General features: G+C 38.0%; 1 pseudogene; it reads right to left on the bottom strand.

Moving 5' to 3' along the window:
* Positions 1-2,888: 2,888 nt before the first annotated feature.
* Positions 2,889-16,483, bottom strand: LOC114103725 (ferritin heavy chain pseudogene; annotated as a pseudogene).
* Positions 16,484-18,385: the final 1,902 nt, after the last annotated feature.

Raw genomic sequence — 18,385 nt, 5'->3', positions numbered from 1 at the left:
CATCATTGAATTCTCTACTTAATAATTTTTGTTCTATCAGTTATGAAGAGAGAGATTTTTTACTTTCCCATATGATTGTAGTCCTTATAGTTCTTCTAATTTTCTCTTACATAATTAGGGGCATGTTATTAAGACATAAAAATTTTACATTTCTAAATTTTTTTCTCAGTAAATTGAACTTATATTGCTAAGAAGTGATTATCTATATCTTAGTAACTTTTTAATGAGTTTAATAGTTGTAAATGGACACAATACCTTTATTTATTTTTTATGTGGTGCTGAGGATGGAACCCAGTGCCTCAGGCGTGCAAGGCGAGTGCTCTACCACTGAGCCACAACCCCAGCCCCAACTTTTTATTATGGTAAAATATACATAATGTAAAATTTGTAATTTTAACTATTATTAAGTGTATTAATAATTAATAACTATTATTAAGTGTGGCATTAATTAGAGTCATTTAAATCAATTAATGTATGCAATTATAACCATCATCTATTACTAAAAATTTTTCATCACCCCAAACTGAAACTGTAACCATTAAATGAAACCCCCCTATGTTCCTCCTTCCCTCAGTCCCTGGTAAACTCTAATCTACTTTATGTTTCTGTAATTTGCCTATTCTATACCTTTCATATAAATGGAATCATATAACATGCATCCTTTCATGTCTGGCTTATTTCACTTAGCACATGTTTTCAGGGTTCACCCATGTAGTGGGGTATGTCAGACTTCATTCCCTTTTATGGATAACTAGTATTCCATGGCATGTCAATGTCACGTATTGTTTTTCTGTCCACCTATGGAATACGTATTTTTTTTTTCACCTTTTGTCTATTGTGAACAATGAACACTGTTATACAAGTATCTGTTTTGAGTCCTTACTTTCAGTTGTTTTGTGTTTATACCTAGTAGTTGAACTTCTGGGTCGTATGTTAATGTGGTTTCATGTTCTCAGGAACTGCCAGATTATTTTCAATAATACTTTTTGTCCTAGAGTCTATGATGTATTATTAATATAGTAGCACTAGTCATTTTTGGTTATATATGCAAGGTATATCTATTTTCATTTAAATATTTCAACCTGTTTGAATATTTGTTTAGTTTTTTATTTAGACAGAAAACTTTTGTCTCTTAACTGAAATATTTAATCAATTTATGTTTTATTTAGCTGGATGTAGGTATGCCACTAATCCCAGCAATTCAGGAGGTTGAGGCAGGAGGATGGCATGTTCAAACCCAGCCTGGACACATAGAAAGGCCCTCAAAATAAAGAATAAAAAGGGCAAGGGATGTAGAACACCTCTAAGTTTAGTACGTAATATTGCAAAAAAAAGAGTTTATATATTATATACATATGCACACATAAACACTTTAAAATATATATTTAATTTTATTTTAATTAATTAGTATTAATAATTACTGTAATTAACATCGACCGCCTTCTGTTTTGCTTTCTCCTATTCTTTTTCTCTCCTTCCTTTTCTTCATTTAGATTATTTTTACCATTCCATCTTTTCTCTTCTAATGCTATATAGGCTACAACTTCTGTATTTACACTTTCAGAGGTTAACCTAAAAACCTTCTATATATATACATATAGTTTATCAAGTAAAAAATTAGTCAATAATGTTATTCTTGTGCTAGATACTACAGATTTTAAACGCTAACTTAATTTACTCTTCTAATTTGTATGCTTTGATATTTGTGTATTTAACTTACTTATTTTTCAATCTCTTAAGATTTTTTTTTTGGTACCCATGGGTGCTTAACCACTGATCCGCATCCCCAGCCCTTTGTTTATATTTTATTTAGAGACAGGGTCTCTCTAAATTGCTTGGGCTTTGCTGCCTCAGCCTCCAGAGCAGCTGGGATTACAGGTATGTGACACCACGCCTGGGTCATAAGACATTTTGGGGGGTGGGGGTGGGAGGGAGGTCCCAGGCATTGAACTTAGGAGCACTCAGCCACTGAGCCACATCCTTAGCCCTATATATATATATTTTTTAAATATTTTATTAGTAGTCGTTGGACCTCTATTTATTTTTTTCCGGTGCTGAGAATCAAACCCAGTGCCTCACACATGTCAGGCAAGTGCTCTATCACTAAGCCACAAGCCCAGCCCCCCAGCCCTATTTTGTATTTTAATTATAGACACGGTCTCACTGAGTTGATTAGTACCTTGCCTCTGTTGAGGTTGGCTTTGAACTCACGATTCTCCTGTCTCAGCCTCCCAAGCTGCTGGGATTACAGGCGTGTGCCACTGCACCAGGCAAGACATTTTTGATGATATGTTGTGCACAACATTGCATTGTTTAGATTTGTCTTTGACTTTCACCCCCACTCCAGTACTGGGGTTTGAACCCAAACATAACACATGTGAGGCAAGCACTCTACCACTGAGGTACACTCCCCGCTCTGTTTTTCACTGTTTCTGGCCCCTCAGAACTTCTGTCTGGGATCACATTCTTTCTTCAGAATGCCCTCCTTCTGAATACTCTTATACAGGGGTATGGATAATAGCAAACCCTTTCTGTTTTTGAAATGTCCATATTATACCTTTATTCTTTTTTTTTTCTGGGTACCAAATTTCTTTCTTTTCTTTTTTTTAGAGAACTTTTTTTTTAATATTTATTTTTTAGTTTTCAGCGGACACAATATCTTTGTTTGTATGTGGTGCTGAGGATCGAACCCAGGCCACACGCATGCCAGGCAAGCGCACTACCGCTTAAGCCACATCCCCAGCCCCCAAATTTCTTTATTTGAAGGAATGGTACAAATTAAAGAACATAAGTGGATGTTTTGGTACAACTTATAGAAAAGGTAAAGGTAACCCCAACATGCATGCACTGCCTTGGTGACCACGGAAGTCACTTGCACGGCTATGGGAAATTCAGGCTGAGGTTTAGCTCTCGTTATCACTATCTCCCAGGGTGTGCTTGTCAAAGAGATACTCTGCCATGCCTGATTCTGGGGCTCCTATCTTGCGCAAGTTGGTTACATGGTCACCCAGTTCTTTGAAGGCTGTCACCTGCTCATTCAGGTAATGAGTCTCAATGAAGTCACACAAGTGGGGGTCATTTTTGTCAGTGGCCAGTTTGTGCAGTTCCAGAAGTGACTGGTTCACACTTTTCTCCAAGTGCAAAGCACATTCCATTGCATTGAGCCCACTCTCCCAGTCATCATGGTCTGGTTTCTTGATATCCTGAAGGAAGATTCGGTTCTGCAGCTTCATCAATTTCTCAGCATGTTCCCTCTCCTCATGAGATTGGTGAAGAAAATATTTGGCAAAGTTCTTCAAAGCCACATCATCACGGTCAAAGTAGTAAGACATGGACAGGTAGACATAGGAGGCGTAGAGCTCCAGGTTGATCTGGCGGTTGAGTCCTGGTGGTAGTTCTGGCGCACCTGCGAGGGGGACGTGGTAGGCACGGCTGGCGGCTGAGGAGAGGCGCGGCGCTGGAGTCGCGGCGGAGGCCTGGGGCCGTCCGAGGGCACTGTGAAGAGGTGGTGAAGGGCTGCTGGCTCTCAGCGGCGGCTGGGGTCGGGTCCAGCGCCAGTTCCGTCCAAGCACTATTGAAGCAGGAAACCGCGGCGACTCTCGGCGAAGAACGTATACCTTTATTCTTTTTTTAATTTTTATTTTAGTTGTAGATGGACACAACACCTTTATTTTATTTATTTATTTTTATGTGGTGCTGAGGATCAAACCCAGTGCCTCACACATGCCAGGTAAGCGCTTTACCACTGAGCCACAACCCAGCCCCATACCTTTACTCTTGAAATATATTTTTACTAAGAATAGAAAAATAAGTTATTTTCTTTCACCCCCATCATTTGTAATACACTGTCATTTGATTTACATTGCTGTTATTGATAACAAATTAACTTTTTTGGTATACATTAATTTGTAGTGCTTGGATTGAACCCAGGGCCTTGCGCATGCTAGGGAACCCTCTACCACTGAACCATACCCCTGACCAAAGGCAGTTATGAGAAGTCAGTGGTCAAAGTGCTGTTCCTTTGACAACTATATCTACCAACACTCTATCTTCAATATCTTCTTCTTTGGTGGTTATTAGTTTTATGATGAATTTGGGTGAATTTCCTTCCTTTCTTTGCTACTTGGGATTTGTTTGTCTGGAGTATGTAGATTCATAGTTTCTGGGAAATTATATGTAGGTCAGTTTTTCTTCAAAACTTGTCTCTACTACATAATCTTTCTCTTTTTCTTCTAGGACTGTATATGTATGTTAGACTTTCTTGCTCTGTTGTCCGTGAATCTTAATGTCTCTGTCATGTATCCCGTTTTCCTGACATTCTGAACTGCATTCTGTAAAATCTTACTTTGCTATTCTCTACTTCTCTTTTCATTTGTGTCGAATATGCAGGCAGCCATCCATATTGGTTTTGTCTTCATTTTCAGTCCTTGTTAACAAGTTTTCATTTTGAGAATTTTTATTTGGTTCTTCTTAAAATGTTTTTTTTTTAATTTTTTATGTTTTTAGTTGTAGAGGGACACAAAATACATTTATTTTTTATTTATTTTGATGTGCTGCTGAAGATTGACACCAGTGCCTCACACATGTCAGGCAATGCTCTACCACTGAGCCACAATCCCAGCCCCTCTTCTTAAAATGTTTTTGGCCACTTTTTATAGTTTACAGTTTCCTGAAGAGATTTTCAAGTTTGTCTCTTATTTATTTAATAATAGCAGTTACAATCATTTTATAATTTGTTTGGCAATTTCAGTGTCTAGAATCTTTTCGCAGGGCCGAGGGTGTAGCTCAGTGGTAGCGCACATGCAAAGTCCAGGGTTCCATCTCCAGTGCCAAAAAATAAATAAATAAAAATAAAATCTTTTTGTTTCTCTGTCAACCTCCTTTTTTTTTTCTTTGTTTTTAGTTCTCACATGGCACTAATTTCTTTATATGTGCTTAGTCATTTTTTAGTATGTGCAGCTGATTGACCTTGAAAAAATATTTGTGTAAAGAAATTGAGGCCCTTCGTGGCATTTGCAGGTAGATGGATGGAGTTAGAGAAGATAATGCTAAGTGAAGTTAGCCAATCCCCAAAAAACAAATGCCGAATGTTTTCTCTGATATAAGGAGGCTGATTCATAGTGGGCTAGGGAGCAGGAGCATGGGAGGAATAGATGAACTCTAGATAGCGCAGAGGGGTGGGAGGGAAGAGGGGGAATGGGGTTATAAATGATGGTGGAATGTGATGATCATTACTATCCAAAGTACAGAGGAATTGGTGTGAATACACTTTGTATACAACCAGAGATATGAAAAATTGTGCTCTATATGTGTAATTAGAATTGTAATGCATTCTGTTGTCATATATAAAAAAATTTAAAAATATAAAAAAATTAAAAAAGGAATTTCACATATCTAGTAAACAAGAGAACACAGGTATTTGTATGTATGTTATTTATTATCTGAATATGACATAAGTTGAAGGAATGTTATGTAAATAAATAATCAAGTTAGAAACAACAGTTTGATCAAATAATTCACTTAAATACATCACATTTGGGCTGGGGATGTGGCTCAAGCGTTAGCGCGCTTGCCTGGCATGCGTGCGGCCCGGGTTCGATCCTCAGCACCACATACAAACAAAGATGTTGTGTCCGCCGAAAACTAAGAAATGAATATTAAAAAAAAAAAATTCTCTCACTCTCTCTTTAAAAAAAAATACATCACATTTTATTTAAAAAAAAATAAGAAAGAAAGAAATTGAGGCCCAGGATAAAAGTGACTTCTTAAAATGGATATGTTACTTTCAATATCTGGGAGCTGCACCAAAATGGCACCAATTGAAGTTTACGGCCTGAATATTTTTGGATTATCCAGGGGTGATAGCTGCAGTTATGCCAGTAAATAGTGACAAATTTTCAGGGTTAAAATTATTTGTCTGGGCTGGGGTTGTGGCTCAGTGGTAGAGCACTTGCCTTAGCATGTGTGAGGCACTAGGTTTGATCCTCAGCACCACATAAAAATGAATAAATAAAATAAAGGTATTATGTCCATCTACAAAAAATTTTTTAAAAACAAAATAAAATTGTCTGTTCATTGTATTATTCAGCAGTCCCCTCTTGCAAAGAGACTTTTTAAAATGTAGACTTGGAGTTCTCAGTTCTCTTGGGGGATTTGTTTTGTACCTTCCTCCTTAGGAAGACAGAGGCTCAGATTAGTTGGATTGACAAAGACCTCAGGGCAAAAGTTCCTTGGGTACTCAGTATCCCTGCCATTTTGTCCTGCTAATTACTTGCTGTCTTATTAGTACTTCAATAGATTTCATATAATTTTGGTTTTTAAATAATTTTAATATTTGATACTCTTCATCTTCAATGGAGCATTCTTTATTGCAGCTTCTATAGTCAAGTGTCTGGTGTGAGCTGCTTGCTGGTCTGGCTCCAAGACTAGTGTCCACTGAGGCCTCACAGGTGCTATTTCTGGTTTCTTGCTGCTATCTGTTGCTGGGGATGGTCACTTTTCTGTACTAGGTCAGGATCTGGTGGTATGCCTCAGCTACCTCAGGCCTGCCGTGGTTCTCACCAGCGGTATAGACCCTCTAAACCTCTGCCACATCCTCCATTCAATGCCCTCCTCTCTATTTTACTGTGAGGTCACTTTAACCTCCAAGTGACAAACCTAGTATCTATCAGTTGAACCATGTTCTGTGTCCTCTACAAAAAATACAAGGACGTCTGTGTCCCTTCCACATCATATAGGAGCTAATGGAGGTTCAACTGCCTGATTGCTCTACTCTCTTTCTTCTTCTGGGTCCACCCCATTGTGCTGTGGACTCACCTTGAACAGTGATTTTCTTCTGAAATTCCAGATGGGAAGTAGAGAAGAATCCCCTCTGGCCTTGGCCTTCCTCAAACACTCTAACATGTCTTCCCTCTCTGGGACTTACTCCTGATATGAAGAAACTTCTCACTGCCCAGCTTTCCTAACTCCAACTCCTCCTGCCTTCTCACACTCCACCACAACAGGAAAAGGTTAAACATTCTGCTTCCTCAACATCGTCTCCTGTTCTGTGCTGAGACAGCAAAGCTCAAAGATGTGGTCATTACAGGCAGGCAAAGTTGTCACCTTACACTATAAAGGATTCTGAGATCTACTCTACTGGGTTTTGCCTTTGCTATGTCAATCTCAGTAAAAGCAATGTGGAAAGCCTTTTATTTCTTGTCTTTTTAATTCCCCCTGGATTTCCACATTTATACACACACACACACACACACACACACACACAATTTTGGGCTGGGCACAGTAGCACATGTCTGTAATCCCAGAGACCTGGGAGGATTGCATGTTTAAAGTTAGCCTCAGCAAAGCCTTAGTGTCTCAAAATAAAATAAAAAAGGTTAGGGTTATAGCTCAGTGGCAGAGGACCTCTGGGATCAATCCCTAGTGTCAAAAAACCAAAAAGTCCTATTTTGGATATCTGAAGCTGATTTTTAACTCTTCCTTTAAATATATATATATATGTTATAATGGACACAATATCTTTATTTTGTTTATTTATTTTTATGTGGTACTAAGGATTGAACCCAGCGCCTCACATGTGTGAGACATGCACTCTGCCACTGAGCCACAACCCCAGCCCTTAACTCTTTTTTAAAATTATTTAAAAAAATTTTTTAGTTGTAGATGGACACAATACCTTTATTTTATTTATTTATGTGGTGCTGAGGATTGAACCCAGTGCCCCACGCAAGCGAGGCAAGCACTCTAACCACTGAGCAACAATCCCAGCCCAACTCTTACTTTTAAGAGATTTTTTGTTGTTGTTCTTTTTAGTTATACATACCAGTAGAATGTATTTTGACATACGTACATGGAGTATAATTTCCCATTTTGGTGGTTGTGCATGATGTGTAGTTACACTGGTTGTGTGTGCATATATGAACACAGAAAAGTCATGTCTGATTCATTCTACTGTCTTTCTCATTCTCATTCCTCCTTCCTTTCCCCCCATTCCCTCTGTCCAATCTGGTGAACCTCCACTCCTCAAGCCCCCACTCTATTGTGAGTCAGCATCCGCATAGCAGAGAGAGCATTTGGCCTTTGGTTTTGGGGAATTGGCTTATTTTACTTAACATGATAGTCTCCAGTTCCATCCATTTACTGGCAAATGCCATAATTTCATTCTTTTTATGGCCAAATAATATTCCATTGTGTATAAGTACTGCATTTTATTTATCTGTTCTTCTGTTGAAGGGTACCTAGGCTGGTTTCATAGGTTAACCATCATGAATTGTGCTGCTATAAACATTGATGCAGCCACATCACTATAGTATGCTGATTTTAAGTCTTTTGGGCATATGCTGAGGAATGGGATTACTGGGTCACATGGTGGTTCCATTCCGATTAACTCTTCCTTTTAAAATTCATGCTTTAATAATCCTAACCCAACTCTTTACATGACACCCTCAAGCCAGTGAATGCTCTAAGCCAACTAGGGGAAAGATTCATGAAAATGCAAAATGGAAAAACACATTAACAAGCTCCCTACATATGTATATATTGTTTTAAATAAAATATTTACATTAGTTATCTGTTGCTTTGTAACAAATTACCCCAATATTCAGTCACTTAAAACAATGAATGTTCATTACTTCTGTTTCTACAGGTCATGAGTTTGACAGCAGCTTACCTGGATGATTCTGCTCAGGGTATTTAATGTTTTAGTTCCAGTGCGAGCTGGGCTGCAGTCGTCTGAGGGATTGACTGAGGCTGGAGATTGAACCTTCAAATTCCCATACATTTCTATTAGCAGGAAGCCTCAGTTACTTGCTAGATGTTGGCTGGAAGCCCCAGTTTCTCACCACACAGGAGTTTCCTCATGACATGACAACTGGCTTCCTTTGGAACAAGCAAGGAGACACTATAGTGACTTAAAAGTCCTAGTTTCTGAGTCACATGCTACTACTTTGTTTCACTCTATTCATTAGAAGTGAGTCACTAAATCCAACCCATATTCCAGGAGAGGACAATTAGAGTCTGCCTCTTTAAAGGGAGTGTTAAAGAATGTGCAGACATTTTAAACTACTACAGCATTCAGCATGGCTACTTCCTATATGCCATAGAGTATAACAACAAAATAGAGATTTCTTCCATAATGGAGCTCAAAGTCTGCTGGGGACATGAACATGAAAATAGGCAATTTTAAGTCCTCTGAGATATGAGTTTTCTCCTATGTGACATAGGGGATGATAGGTACTTGGGAGCACATGAGTTAATGCACATGAACATGTTTTTTTTAACAAGTGTAGTTTAGTAAAACTAATCAGAGCTGAGTTTCAAGAGCCAGAATCCCAACCCTGTCACTTCCTGGCAATGTGACCATGGATCAGTGACTTGTCTTCTCTGTGCCTCAGTTTCTTATTCAGTAAGATAAGGGCAATAACAGGTATCTATCTACTTCATAGGGTCCTTGTGAGAAGTAAACAGGTTAACGTGTAAAAAGGCTTAAAAGTTGCCTGGAACACAGCCAATGTTAGTAATCCACTGTAAACCTCAAGGTGCTTCTGAAATGGCAGCATCGTTATTCTGATCTCTGAAACTAAGTGTATGTCCTTCCCCAGTCTTACTGAGAACGGAATTCACTTCCTTTGCAACTTAATTTTTAAACTTGATCTTAGCCAAAAGACTGAAAAGCAATTGTAATTTAATTTTTTTAAATATTTTTAGTTGCAGGGTTGGGGTTGTTGCTCAGAGGTAGAGCGTTTGCCTAGCACGTGTGAGGCACTGGGTTGGATTCTCAGCACTGCACATAAATAATGAATAAAATAAATATCTATCAACATCTAAAATATATTTCTTATTTTTATTTTTAGTTGTAGTTGGACACAATACCTTTATTTTATTTATTTATTTTTATGTGATGCTGAGGCTAGAACCCAGTATCTCACATGTGCTAGGCGTGCACTCTACTGCTGAGCCACAACCCCAGCACCTAATATATATATATATATATATATATATATATATATATATATATATATATATATATATATTATTAGTGGTTCAAAACATTACAAAGTTCTTGACATATCATATTTCATACATTTGATTCAAGCGGATTATGACCTCCCATTTTTACCCTATATACGTATTGCAGATTCACATCGGTTACACAACCACTTTTTTACCTACTGCCATACTAGTGTATGTTGTATTCTGCTGCCTTTCCTATCCTCTACTATCCCCCTCCCCTCCCCTTCCCTCCCTTCCCATCTTCTCTCCCTACCCCATCTACTGTAATTCATTTCTCTCTCTTGTTTTTTTTCCCCTTTCCCCTCACTTCCTCTTATATGTAATTTTGTATAACAATGAGGGTCTCCTTCCTTTACCATGCAATTTCCCTTCTCTCTCTCTTTCCCTCCCCCCTCTTGTCCCTGTTTACTGGTGATCTTCTTCTCATGCTCTTCCTCCCTGCTCTGTTCTTAGTTGCTCTCATTATATCAAAGAAGACATTTGGCATTTATTTTTAAGGGATTGGCTAGCTTCACTTAGCATAATCTGCTCTAGTGCCATCCATTTCCCTGCAAATTCCATGATTTTGTCATTTTTTAATGCAGAGTAATACTCCATTGTGTATAAATGCCACATTTTTTAATCCATTCATCTATTGAAGGGCATCTAGGTTGGTTCCACAGTCTAGCTATTGTGAATTGTGCTGCTATTAACATTGTTGTAGCAGTGTCCCTATAGTACGCTCTTTTAAGATCTTTAGGGAATAGTCCAAGAAGGGGAATAGCTGGGTCAAATAGTGGTTCCATTCCCAGCTTTCCAAGGAATCTCCATACTGCTTTCCAAATTGGCCGCACCAATTTGCAGTCCCACCAGCAATGTACAAGTGTACCCTTTCCTCCACATCCTCGTCAGCACTTGTTGTTGTTTGACTTCATAATGGCTGCCAATCTTACTGGAGTGAGATGGTATCTTAGGATGGTTTTGATTTGCATTTCTCTGACTGCTAGAGATGTTGAGCATTTTTTCATGTACTTGTTGATTGATTGTATGTCCTCCTCTGAGAAGTGTCTGTTCAGGTCCTTGGCCCATTTGTTGATTGGGTTATTTGTTATCTTATTGTTTAATTTTTTGAGTTCTTTGTATACTCTGGATATTAGGGCTCTATCTGAAGTGTGAGGAGTAAAAATTTGTTCCCAGGATGTAGGTTCCCTATTTACCTCTCTTATTGTTTCTCTTGCTGAGAAAAAACTTTTTAGTTTGAGTAAGTCCCATTTGTTGATTCTTCTTATTAACTCTTGTGCTATGGGTGTCCTATTAAGGAATTTGGAGCCCGACCCCACAATATGTAGATCGGAGCCAACTTTTTCTTCTATCAGACGCAGAGTCTCTGATTTGATATCAAGCTCCTTGATCCATTTTGAGTTAACTTTTGTGCATGGCGAGAGAAGGGGATTCAGTTTCATTTTGTTGCATATGGATTTCCAGTTTTCCCAGCACCATTTGTTGAAGATGCTATCCTTCCTCCATTGCATGCTTTTAGCCCCTTTATCAAATATAAGATAGTTGTAACTTTGTGGATTACTCTCTGTGTCCTCTATTCTGTACCATTGGTCCACCTGCCTGTTTTGGTACCAGTACCATGCTGTTTTTGTTACTATTGCTCTGTAGTATAATTTGAAATCTGGTATCGCTATGCCGCCTGATTCACACTTCCTGCTTAGAGTTGCTTTTGCTATTCTGGGTCTTTTATTTTTCCATATGAATTTCATGATTGCTTTATCTATTTCTACAAGAAATGTTATTGGGATTTTGATTGGCATTGCATTGAACCTATAGAGAACTTTTGGTAATATCGCCATTTTGATGATGTTAGTTCTGCCTATCCATGAACAGGGTATATTTTTCCATCTTCTAAGATCTTCTTCTATTTCTCTCTTTAGGGTTCTGTAGTTTTCATTGTATAAATCTTTCACCTCTTTTGTTAGGTTGATTCCCAAGTATTTTATTTTTTTTTTGAGGATATTGTGAATGGGGTGTTTTTCCTCATTTCCATTTCAGAAAATTTGTCGCTGATACACAGGAATGCCTTTGATTTATGCATGTTGATTTTATATCCTGCCACTTTGCTGAATTCATTTATTAGTTCTAGTAGTTTTTTTGTAGACCCTTTTGGGTCTTCTAGGTACAGAATCATGTCACCTGCAAATAGTGATAATTTAAGTTCTTCTTTTCCTATTTTTATGCCTTTAATTTCTTTCATCTGTCTAAGTGCTCTGGCCAGTGTTTCGAGGACTATATTGAATAGAAGTGGTGATAGAGGGCATCCCTGTCTTGTTCCAGATTTTAGAGGGAATGCCTTCAATTTTTCTCCATTCAGAATGATGCTAGCCTGAGGCTTAGCATAGATAGCTTTTACAATGTTGAGGTAAGTTCCTGTTATCCCTAGTTTTTCTGGAGTTTTGAACATAAAGGGATGCTGTACTTTGTCGAATGCTTTTTCTGCGTCTATCGAGATGATCATATGGTTCTTATCTTTAAGTCTATTGATGTGGTGAATAACATTTATTGATTTCCGTATATTGAACCATCCTTGCATCCCAGGGATGAATCCTACTTGATCATGGTGCACAATTTTTTTGATGTGTTTTTGTGTCTGATTCACCAGAATTTTATTGAGGATTTTTGCATCTAGGTTCATTAGAGATATTGGTCTGTAGTTTTCTATCTTTGAGGTGTCTTTGTCTGTTTTCGGAATCCGGGTGATGTTGGCCTCATAGAATGAATTTGGAAGGGCTCCCTCTTTTTCTATTTCCTGAAATAACTTGAAAAGTATTGGTTTTAATTCTTCTTTTAAGGTTTTGTAAAACTCCGCTGTATACCCATCCGGTCCTGGGCTTTTCTTGGTTGGTAGTCCTTTGATTGCTTCTTCTATTTCATCCATTGATATTGGTCTGTTCAAATTGTGTGTATCCTCCTGATTCAGTCTGGGCAAATCATATGACTTAAGAAATTTATCAATGTCTTCACTATCTTGTATTTTATTGGAATATAGGGTTTCAAAATAATTTCTAATTGTCTTCTGTATTTCTGTAGCATCTGTTGTAATATTGCCTTTTTCATCCCGTATGTTAGTAATTTGAGTTCTCTCTCTTCTTCTCTTTGTTAGCATGGCTAAGGGTCTGTCGATCTTATTTATTTTTTCGAAGAACCAACTTTTAGTTTTGTCAATTTTTTTCAATAGTTTCTTTTGTTTAAATTTCGTTGATTTCCGCTCTGATTTTAATTATTTCTTGCCTTCTGCTACATTTGCTGATGTTTTGTTCTTCCTTTTCTAGGGCTTTGAGATGAAGTGTGAGCTCATTTATTTGTTGTTTTTTTCTTTTTTTGAGGAATGACCTCTAGGCAATGAATTTCCCTCTTAAAACTGCTTTCATTGTGTCCCATAGATTCTGATATGTTGTGTCTGTATTTTCATTTGTCTCTAAGAATTTTTTGATTTCCTCCTTTATGTCTTCTGTAACCCATTGATCATTCAGTAACATATTGTTCATTTTCCATGAGATGTATGATTTTTTCCTTCCTTCTTTTATCGTTGATTTCCAGTTTCATTCCATTATGATCAGATAAAATGCATGGTATTATCTCCACCCCTTTATATTTACTGAGGGTTGCCCTATGGCATAATATATGGTCTATTTTTGAGAATGATCCATGTGCTACTGAGAAAAAATTATATCCACTTGATGATGGTTGATATATTCTATATATGTCAGTTAAGTCTAGGTTATTGATTGTGTTATTGAGTTCTATAGTTTCTTTATTCAACTTTTGTTTGGAGGATCTGTCCAATGGTGAGAGAGGAGTGTTGAAGTCACCCATAATTATTGTGTTGTGGTCTATTTGATTCTTGAACTTGAGGAGAGTTTGTTTTATGAACGTCGCAGCACCATTATTTGGTGCATAAATATTGATAATTGTTATGTCTTGTTGGTGTATGGTTCCTTTTAACAGTATATAATGTCCTTCCTTATCCCTTTTGATTAACTTAGTCTTGAAGTCAATTTTATTCGATATGAGGATGGCCACCCCTGCTTGCTTACGAGGACCGTGTGCGTGGTATGATTTTTCCCAATCTTTCACCTTCAGCCTGTGTATGTCTTTTCCAATCAAATGTGTCTCCTGGAGGCAGCATATTTTTGGATTTGTTTTTTTAATCCATGTTACCAGCCTATGTTGCTTTATTGGTGAGTTTAAGCCATTTACTTTTAAAGTTACTATTGATATATGATTTGTACTTCCAGCCATGTTTGATTATTTATCTTTTTTTTTTAATTTGGTTTGTTTCTCCATGATTAGCTTTCCCCCTGCTCTCTGGCTTACTGAGGTACTTCCTACTGTTGGTTTTGGTTATTGTTTTTCATTTCTTCTTCGTGTAGTGTTTTGCTCAAGATGCTTTGCAATGCTGGTTTTCTGGCTGCAAATTCTTTTAAATTTTGTTTATCATGAAAGATTTTTATATCGTTGTCGTACCTGAAGCTTAATTTTGCTGGATACAAATTCTTGGTTGGCATCCATTGTCTTTCAGAGTTTGAAATACGTTGTTCCAGGATCTTCTCGCTTTCAGTGTCTGTGATGAAAAATCCGTTGTTAACCTTATTGGTTTACCCCTGAATGTAATCTGCCTCCTTTCTCTTGTAGCTTTTAATATTTTCTCTTTGTTCTGTATATTGGATATCTTCATAACAATGTGTCTTGGCGTTGGTCTACTGTGATTTTGTATGCTCAGTGTCCTGTATGCATCTACAATTTTTACATCCATTTCCTTTTTTATGTCTGGAAAGTTTTCTATAATTATTTCATTCAACAGGTTGTTCATTCCCTTGGTTTGAACCTCTATACCTTCCTCTCTCCCAATGACTCTTAAGTTTGGTTTTTTTATGTTATCCCATATCTCTTGGATATTTTTCTCGTGATTTTTTACCAGCCTTCCTGAGTTAGCTAGACTCTTTTCAAGATGATATATTTTGTCTTCATTGTCTGACGTTCTGGCTTCTACTTGCTCCTCTCTGTTAGTGATATTCTCATTTGAGTTTTTAATTTGGTTTATAGTTTCCTTCATTTCTAAAATTATTGTTTGATTTTTTTAATAATCTCTATCTCCTGATAAAGATGCTTATTTGCTTCTTTTATTTGCTTGTGTATTTCATTTTCAATGAGTTCTTTCATTGTTTGAATTTGCTGTCTCATATCCTCTTTAAGATTCCATTCCATCTGTCTAAGATATTCTTTGAGTTCTTTATTTGACCATTTTTCTGATGCCTCTAGGTTCTCCTGTATATTTAGGCTGTCCTGCATTGTTTGTACTCCTTTTCTTCCTTGCTTTTTCATGCTGCTTATGTTACTTCTTGCTCTGTTTGACTGCTGAGTTACTGTTTACTCCTATAAATTTATTTGGTTTTGTGTGTCTCTGGGGTCTGTCTTTTGTGATGGGAGACTATGACTAGAGATGATGAGTTTTGTTGCACTTAAGTGTAGATTCATTCGTTTCCTAAACTGTGTACGGATTCTGATGGCATATAGCGGTCTGCGGTTTGGTCTTGGGACTTATATTTAGGTCGAATGATGTGATGGTATTGAGGTTGGTATCTCTTGACAACCTTGGAAGGTTGCTCTACTGACGAGGGATATTAACAGGAGGATGGTCTGGAGTATTTGGGGGAAGTTAAGGTCTTGGTAGCACTATATAATGTCTCGGAACATTGACCTATACATATTTAGTAAATTACACATAAACAGCTTCGTATTGCTTGGGAGGAAAGGTATTTGAAGGGGAGGGAAGAAGTCACTAAAGAGAATGAGAGTAAACAGATAGAATTCAAGGAAAGGGGAATAAGGAAATTGAAAAGAAATGAAAAGACAAAAGAAAAAAATAGAAAATAAAAAAAGAAAAAATTTTAAAAAATAATCAAAAAAAGTAAAAATAAGAAATAAAAAAATTCAAAAAATATTTTAAAAAATTAAAAAAGAAAAAAATTAAAATTAAAAAATGCAGTCTTAGAGTTCGATTAACTTCTCTTCCAGTAGGTGGAGCTGTGCCCACCGGGCCAAGCCTCTCCTCTCAGTGCGCGGGAACCAATCACTGTGCAGCAGCTCCTCCTCCCCGACTGGGCGGGTCTCCACTCCTGAGTGCCTCCGGCCGTTTCTTGTGTCTAGTCCCCTCGCCACTGGCCCTGTTCAAAGGTGACGCTCTCCACAATACTGATTACGCGACAGGTCTGCTGCTCACGGGAGCCCTATTTTCTTGAACAACTGGGCACACTCTCCCAGCTTGCCAATCCCTCAGCTCCTAAGGTTGTGGAGCTTGGGGCTGAGAGTCCTTGGCGTATTTTGCTTGCCTTCCAGTAGCCACTCCCCTGGGAGCTGGTGCAAGAGACCTCAGTTGTCTGCGCTGGTGGGAGCGGTAGCCGGGGGTCCTGCGCCGTGGGTCCCACATCACTCCTGATTCCCTCGGTCTGACAATCGCACTCACGGGAGAGCTGGGAGGGGCCCTTGAGGTTTCCCCGCTGTGTGGAGGGGAGGGCTAGGGGGTTACACACCTGCCGCCGCTGGTTTCAATTATCTCCTCCGCCGCATTCTGGTGATGTAAGTTCTCTGCCATGTTGGTATCCCATGCGAGTGGCAGCATTTCGTTCCCTTTGCTAGGTGACCAAAGCAACGGGTGGGTCCTGACAGGCCCTCCCAAGCCCCGTCTCAATCCTGTTGCCACTGCCTATTAAGGCTCTGTTGGTATTTACCTCCACAGGATTCTGCGGGTCTTTCCGTGGGTTCGTTTAGCACTGAGCCAGAGCAGTTTGTCTGCGAGACCCAGGCAACCGGGAGCCTGAATTCGGCCGTTTCGGGCTTGGCGTGTGTTCTGAGAGGAGCAGGCTCTTCGCCCCAGATCCGTGTTAGCTCAGCAATGCCTAGTGATCTTGAGCAAACAGCATTTAGACGATTTAAGACTCCTTATGCCCGCGCAGCTGGAGAGGTCAGAGACTTGATACCTCCATGCCCGCTGCCATGTTGGATCTAATATATATATTTTTAAAAATACATTTTTAGGGGCTGGGGTTGTGGCTCAGTGGTAGAATGCTTGCTTAGCATGTCTAAGGCACTGGGTTCGATTCTCAGCACCACATATAAACAAATAAATTAATAAAGGTCCATCAATAACTAATAAAAAATACATTTTTAGTTGCAGCTGGGCATGGTAGCACATGCCTATAATCCCAGCCACTCAGGAGGCTGAGACAGGAGGATCATGGGTTCAAAGCCAGCCTCAGTAACGGTGAGGCACTAAGCAACTCAGTAAGACCCTGTATCTAATAAAATGCAAAAGTGGGCTGGGGATGTGGCTCAGTGGTGACTGTCCCTGAGTTCAATCCCCAATACCACAACAACATATAATATATATATATATATATATATATATATATATATATATATATATATATACACACACACACACACACACACACACACACACACATATGGACACAATACCTCTTTTTTTAACTCTAGTTTTTTAATGTGGTGCTAAGCTAGAACCAAATACCTCATGCATGCTAGGCAAGTGCTCTATCACTGAGCCACAACCCCAGCCCTATAATTTAATTTTGAAGAATGTATTTCTACATATTTTTTTTCTTTTTAAACATATACAATATCACAAAATGTGAATGTTGTTCTTTATTTTTACCTCTACTCACTGGTCAACCCCACTTCCTTCCCCATGGGAAACCACTTTAACTGTTTCATGAATGTTGTTACAGAAATAGTTCTATCTATTTAAAAACTATATACTTTAAAACCATTTTAACTTTGCGGCTGAGGCTGTAGCTCTGTGGTAAAGTGCTTGCCTCACATGTGTGAGGCACTGGGTTCAATCCTCAGCACCACATAAAAATAAATAAGGATTCTGTGTGTTTACCTACAACTAAATAAATATTTTTAAAAAATATTTTAACTTAAAAAGAACTATACCAGTCATATCATTCTATTACTTTGATATTTTCTCATAAATTACTGATCTTTTCATGTTAGTGATTATAGCTTTACATTCTATTTTTTAATGAATGATTACATTACTATATTAAATTCTATGGGATACATGTGTCATAGACTCTTTTATCCCAGATTTTTTATTGGTGCATTACAGTTGAACATATTGATGGGATTTGTTGTTACATTTTTGTAGATGAACACAATACTCAAGATGATATAATTTGCCATAAAATCTTATATATATATATATATATATATATATATATATATATATATATATATATTTCTTTTTTTAACCGTAGAATGCATGTAGACATATTGTACACAAATGGAGCACAACTTCTCATTCCTC

The sequence above is a fragment of the Marmota flaviventris genome, chromosome 10 (genome assembly GCF_047511675.1).
Source record: "Marmota flaviventris isolate mMarFla1 chromosome 10, mMarFla1.hap1, whole genome shotgun sequence".
NCBI lineage: Eukaryota > Metazoa > Chordata > Mammalia > Rodentia > Sciuridae > Marmota > Marmota flaviventris.
The sequence above is the reverse complement of the archived record's forward strand: the minus strand, read 5'-3'. Positions and strand labels throughout refer to the sequence as shown.